This window comes from Tupaia chinensis, unplaced genomic scaffold (genome assembly GCF_000334495.1).
Source record: "Tupaia chinensis unplaced genomic scaffold, TupChi_1.0 Scaffold144767_1, whole genome shotgun sequence".
In the NCBI taxonomy this organism is placed as follows: domain Eukaryota; kingdom Metazoa; phylum Chordata; class Mammalia; order Scandentia; family Tupaiidae; genus Tupaia; species Tupaia belangeri.
In genome coordinates this window covers 1513071-1519070 of record NW_006204627.1, presented here as the reverse complement: position 1 = coordinate 1519070, position 6000 = coordinate 1513071, and the positions used below count along the sequence as shown (strand labels likewise).

General features: G+C 38.9%; 1 protein-coding gene across 1 annotated transcript in view; it reads right to left on the bottom strand.

Annotated features, from left to right (window-relative positions):
- The window catches only part of GALNT18 (polypeptide N-acetylgalactosaminyltransferase 18), a 385132-nt gene that overhangs the window by 98071 nt on the left and 281061 nt on the right, over positions 1 to 6000 (bottom strand). The gene's annotated exons all lie outside the window — the stretch shown is intronic.

Below are 6000 nucleotides of genomic sequence, written 5' to 3'. Positions count from 1 at the left end.
AGAAATCTCATTTACTTATACTGCAGCATATTATAGTTGCCTCTCTGTTCTAATATTAATATAACCAAAGCAACTATCTTTGGGTTGGCATTTGCCTGTTAGGACTTTTCTGCTCTTTTAGATTTTAATCTTGTTGTATTATATTTCAGACATATTTCTTACAAATAATAGTCTATAGCTAATTTATTTAAAAAATTTTAATCTGGCCCCAAATTATTTACCTTTTAGCTTAGTCTATGTAAACTTACCAAATTTGCTGATGTAATTTATTTCTATCATCTTAGTATACATTTTGCCTTTACACAATCTATATCTCTATTTATTTGGCATATAGTTTTCATTTATTGTTTACTCTCTGCAACTTTGGAAGTTATCCTTTCTATATCTATGGCTTCTCAGAAATTTTTAATATACTTGCTTAAATTATCAGAATTTAAAATCAGCCAATATACTTTCCATCGTCATTAATGATATAAGCATTTTAGAACACCTCAATTCCAAGCATGCCCCAATTTACATGCTATTATCTTCATAGTTTGTATTTTTAATAACCCCACAAGCCATTACTCTTATGTTATTAACCATCAATATTTCTTTATGCTTCACTTTTTGAGCTAGTTATTCTTATTTTATCACAGATTTCATTCTGGGATTACTTTCCTAATACCTAAAATATATCCTTTGCAATTTATTTAGCGAAGATCTATTAGTGGCAAACTCTATTCATCTTAGTGTGACTGAAGATTATTTCATTTTACCCTATTTTTTAAGGATATTCTTATTGGGCATACACATATAGGTTGACAATTACTTTTTTCTGACTACATCAAAGATACTATTTCACGGTCTTTTGACTCCTATTATTGCTGTTTAAAAGTCAGCTGTTATTCTAATTATCATAGATTTTTCGATACTCTGCATCTTCCTGCTCTGCAACTTTCTCTTTGTCCTTGCTATTCTGCAGTTCCATTATGGCATGTCTGATTATGGATTTCTTTGTATTTACTCTGGTTCGGATAAGATGGCTTTCGGAATCTGAGGGTTGGTGTCTTATCTATTTGGGCAAATTTTAAGCCATGATATATTCAAATACTTCTTTTGCCTCACCTTCTCTTTTATTCGTTTCCATTGGGAATTGTAAGCGATTAGACCCTCTATCTCAGTTTCGCATATACATAGAAGTGCATATGTACCCATATATGAGTCTATTTCTCTTCTGGGTTCATTTTAAATCATTTCTCTTGATCTGTTTTTTAGTATATTGATTTTATTCCTTTAACAATGTCCACACAGCTATTCAACCCATCCACTGAGCTTTTTAGTGCTATATACTTTTTAAGTTTTTCATGATAAAAAGTAAGTATTTAGAATTGGCTAGCTAGACTCAGTTTAGATGATTCTAAAGTTTGTTGGCAACATCTAAAGCATCGTAATCAGGAGCCCGTCCCACATATGCCTTTTTCTCTCTGTCAGGCCCGAACAAGGTATTGACCTTGACCGCATCAATATCATAGAGCTCCTTCACAGCCTGTTTGATCTGGTGGTTGTTGGCCTTGACATCCACAATGAGCACAAGTGTATTGTTGTCTTCTATCTTTCTCAGGGTAGACTCAGTGGTCAGGGGGAGCTTGCTGATGACATAGTGGTAAAGCTTATTTCTTCCGGGGATGTTCTTCCGAGAATATTTGAGCTGCTTCCAGAGCTTCAGTGTCTTGGACCTCCAGAAGGTAGGTAATGTGTGGGTCTTCTTTTTTTTTTTTTGGTTCATGACTATGGATGCCTTTCAGCACTGTTTTCTTGGCCTTCAAAGCCAACACAGGGGAGGGGCAGGAGCTTCCATCTTCACTTTCAGTGCCGTCTTGGCAAAAAGCTCCCTTGAGCTTTTAATTTCCATCTTTATAATTTTTATGTTTGAAATTCTATTTTTATCCTAATATGACAGATCATTTTGATAATCTCTTGCTTCTTATTCATATTTTCAATCTCTTATTTACATAAACTTATTATACAACTTACTTCCTAGCCTATGTTTGATAAATTCAATACTTGAAGACTATGGTTCAAATTTGACTGTCCTCTGATTTTGCTGGTGTTTGCTCTTGGTACTTTCTTTTTCCCTTGTCTATTTTGTGATGTTTTAAAAATTGTGAATTTATATTCTTTAGTAGTATGGCTGTGGGGAGTTTTGAGGCCTGGGTTAAAGGAGTCTTTCTCCAGAGAGTATTTATACTTTATACTGAAAAAATAGGCCTTTGGAGGTTTATGGGAGGTGAAGCAAGGGAGCTTTTGGCTTTGTGCTCTGTACTCTTATTCTATGAAGGTGAGAAAATATAAGCTTAAATGTTACCAGGAGCGACATTTTGAGTATGGTTTGTTCCCACCATAACACATGTTAAGGTTTGGTCCCTAATGCAATGGTGTGGAGTGGTGGTTGGACTTTTAATAGATGATTGGATCATGAGGGATCTACCCTCAGGAAGGGATTAATGTCTCTAAGGGAGTGAATGGTTCTTCAGGAACTAGATTCATTACTGCAAAAGTGAATTGTTACAAAGAAAGTCAGCCCTTTTGTTTTGTCTCTTTTGCACATGCCTGACCACTGTCATTCACATACTCCCACAAAGTGATGCCATCTACACACTGGGATCTAGTATGAGGTCCCTGACAGATGCAGCCGTCTAATTTAAAACTTCTCAGCCTCCAGAATTGTGAGCTAACTAAACCTCTTTTGAAAATAAATTACCCAGTCTCATGTATTCTGCTATATCAACAGAAAATGGGCCATGATACCAACTTCTTCAACTGTAAAGGCTCAGCCTTTCTCTCAGTTTCTGCTTTCACTTCATTTTTGATCTTTGCACTAGTTATTTGGGGTTGTTATAACAAAGTACCACAATCCAGATCACCTAAAACAATGGAAATTTATTCTCTCTCCCAATTTCTGGGAGCCAGGAGTCTGAAATCAAGGTATTGGCAAGATTATTTTCCCTCCATGTCCTCCAGAAAAAAATTCTTCCTTGCCTTGTCTAAAATTTGTAGTCCTAAGAATTCCTTGGACTGTAGCACCATAACTGCAATCTCTGCCTCCATATTCCTTTCATGTCTTCTGTGTCTAAATTTTCCTCTTTTCATAAGGATACCAACTGTATTGGATTAATGTTCCACTTAACCCATCTTAACTTGATCATATCTGCAAAGACCCCATTTCCAAATAAGGCCATACTCAGAAGGGAGCTAGGACTTCAACATGCATTTGAGAGAAGTTAACCCAGGACAGCTTCTAACAACTGCTTAACCCCTTGCCAGTTCTTGAAGGCTTTCTTAGCACTTTCACAGCCATCATTTATGCAACCTTTCTGTATTCTAGCCAGGGTCAGCTTTTATTTCTCCCTCATTACACCCTGCTGGGCCATAGCAATTCCCTCTTTTTCCACATTGCATTGTAGACTTAGACGTTTACACACACACAAAGGTTTACTAGAATCGAGTGAAAAAGAAGAATAAATATTTAAATGGGGACTGAGTAGACATAGACACAATTCTGAATATAGCAGGAGGAAAATACTGCAAGGACATTACAGTGTCTTTTTTAGGAGCCGTTCAAAGGACTTTTCTCTAGATCACTGTGGTATATCTTTTTAGTCCTTTGAATTATTAAGATCTGAGGTTGAATCCTTTCACTGCTTCTATACGTTTCATGACCATGTGCTTTAGTTTTTTAAATTTGCCAGAGAGCACAGGCACTCATCAGAGGGAAACAGAGAGAGAGAGAGAAAGAGAGAGAGAGAGAACACCCTCGATGGGGTATGATCAAATTGCAATCTCTTCTCCTCCATTTCACAATTCTGTTGGATTTTGGGCAGGCATGTAGACATGCCCAGAGTGTTTTTCAAGCTGCTAAGGCCCCGATTCAAACCAAGGTCAGTCATAAGGGATCCAGTTTCCCTTAACCACTAGGCAACAGGGCCAGCTCGGTATATAAGCTGTTAATTTCACAGCTCCACCTGAAAAAAGAGATTAATATAATAAGACTTACTTGTTAGGGTGTCTTGTGGGTGAAAAAAGTAAGTAAAGTACCTCACATGAGCCCCAGCATAGAACAGGCCTTCAGTGATTATGTCAACAGCTCTTCCTGTGTCCCATATTGATGAAGACTGAGTATGTTGTCTTTGGATAAGTGAGAGGTGAAAAGCAATGTCTTTCCTTTATTCACACAGTCCTGTTGGGTAATCAAGGCTGATACCCTATTCTATAGATGAGGAAACTGAGGTCTTGAGAAGTCAACTCAGACAATATGAAAGAAAGACAAACACTAATAACCACAGAAAATGAGAAAATTTATTTTGGAGAGGACTGGCAGTTCTGTATCTTTTAAGGGGTGAACTAGAATTCATATGAACTAGTTCATTCATTTTTGTGCTCAGTGCTGTTAGCCAACAGGTTGTTGGGTCTCTGCTTTGAAAGCCACCTTTACTTTGACTCCAGTGACACTTTATATCTACAAAATGGGAGGGAAGAGGTGGCAGGGGGGGCAGACAACATTTTATATTCTATTTTAAACCCTAAACACAAAATCACCCGAAGATATTTTTTAACATGTATTTGATAGCCTTACTTGGGCCCACACTTCAAAATTGCTTTATAATCTAAGGCAGGAAAAGCCAGAAATCTCCACCACTCAGTGATTGACTCACACATATGTTGGAAGCAGAGTTCACAAATCTAATTCTTTTCTCCATTCCCAGACATTTTTACCCAGAGAACACGAGTGACTGGAGGCAGTCCTGCCTGCTCAGCCAATTCCTGACAGCAGCCCCAAGTGAAAAATATTATGTCTGGGGGCAAGCATTTATCCAGGCACGGTGCTGAAATGAGATGGTGAGAACACAAATGGTGAATAAATGACCGGTGCAGGGAGAGCTGGAGAAATGAGGGTGATTATGCAAGCACTGTCCTCTGTGAATACATTAGCTCCCCAATAAGCCCATGCATTTTGACTGTCTCCAAAGCAATTGCTCAGGGTTCCAGTGCATATAGGTGTCTGGAAGTATTTTCTAAGCTCAGCTTCAGACAGGATGTTCCTGCTGCCAGTCCTCCAAGCTCTAGTAGTAAGTCTAGGGAGCTAGTCAGACCTGTGAGGTCATCACAGGTATTGTAAGATGCTCATTGTAGGTGCCCATTATTCCCTTCAGGTTAGAGGCAGGGGCTATCCAGGGCCAGTGGACTGCCCATTAGGGTAAAGAAGTCTAAAAAGAGTGACAGGTGAGAGGAGGGTGGAGCCAAGCTGGAGAGCTTCAGTGGAAGTTAGTATTAACAACTGTAAAAACCAGATACAGGTGTTAAGGCCAGAGGGGCAAGAGTGGGATCATGAGTTGGAACCAGGAGATACCTGGTGAGGTCTGGACTATGTGGGTATGTCCTAAGACAGCCCATGGAGAAGACGCTGGGGTCATTATTAGGATACGCTGTAGCTCATATATTTATTTTTGTTGGGGACAGTCCCTGGACATAGAGATAGATTCCTCTCCAGAACAAGACCCTTCATTATATCCATCATCATGTTCCTGCCAGATACTGAGGGATCTAATCTGTCCCTCAGATGGAAGGGAATGGGTTCCTTTGGACTTATATTTTAATAGACAAAGGGAAAGAAGCCAGAAATCCTTGAGAAAGTTCCTATAGGATAAGAAATACAATGGTGTGAATCCACAAGAGGATTCACACCATAAGTCAATACCTGCAAAGAACTTTGGGTAGGAGGACAGTGTGAGGCAGGAACGGACATGTAGGTCTGGCTAGCATTTAGTGGGATCAAAAGCCAGAATGCAGTGAGTCTGGCTGTGTCTTGTTATTTATGTTCCATGAGTTCCGAAGCCCACTATGAAGGAGAAAGTGAATTGGAATGATAAATTCCAAGGAAAAGTGACTCTCAGGGTCACCCTTGTCCAGCCACTCCTCAATATCTGCTGTTTCTTCTTTGGAGCACTCCTTTTCTCACCT